This window comes from Haliaeetus albicilla, chromosome 18 (assembly GCF_947461875.1).
Source record: "Haliaeetus albicilla chromosome 18, bHalAlb1.1, whole genome shotgun sequence".
Lineage (NCBI taxonomy): Eukaryota > Metazoa > Chordata > Aves > Accipitriformes > Accipitridae > Haliaeetus > Haliaeetus albicilla.
This window is the reverse complement of record NC_091500.1, coordinates 64,387-65,116: the sequence shown is the minus strand read 5'-3', so window position 1 is coordinate 65,116 and position 730 is coordinate 64,387.

Genomic DNA, 730 nt, shown 5'->3' with positions numbered 1-730 from the left:
TACGTGATCAACCTGGACCCCGCCGTGCACGACCTGCCCTTCCCGGCTAACACTGGTGAGTCTTGCCGCCCTGGCTTAGCCGCGGGCCGTGGCGGGTAGCGGGCGGTGTGAGGGAGGGGGTGGTCCCGGGCCAGAGGTGTGGCGTGTTTGTGGAGTCCGCTAGAAGAAAGCCAGTGTGTTTTGCCATGAATAAATAAAACCATTTTTGGTATACTGCTTTTCCTGTCTTTCGCGGAAGCGGGGGGAGGGCTACGTGAGAGGTTTGGCTAGGTTGCTTGCATTCTCTTTAAGAGATTCCAAGTCCTAACACAAGGAAGGCCTTTAAGGTGTTTTTTTTTGTTGTTGTTTTCGATTTTTTTTTTTTTTTTTTTTGTAAATTTAACTCCTTTCTCCTGCTAGTCTCTAACATGTGAACTTTTAGGACCAAAGGTATTCTTCCATTGCGTTTGTACGTTTTTTTTACATCATCTAGTGTGATTTGATGTGTTTGGGTTCTTGTGGGTTTTTTTCTTTGTCAGCGATGACCATATTAACAGATTCGATCTGGTTCCCTACATCCACAACAGTGGTAGCCATATGTGCTACCAAATAACTTCTTTAAAGCACTTCAAGAGATATAAAACAGTCCTTATGTGTAGCTGTTCCAAAGGGTTTACCATTCATTAGGTTTGTGAGGGTCCTGTCTCTTAAACTTCCTAAAGTTTGTCAGCCTGCCTCTCCGGAGGATAAG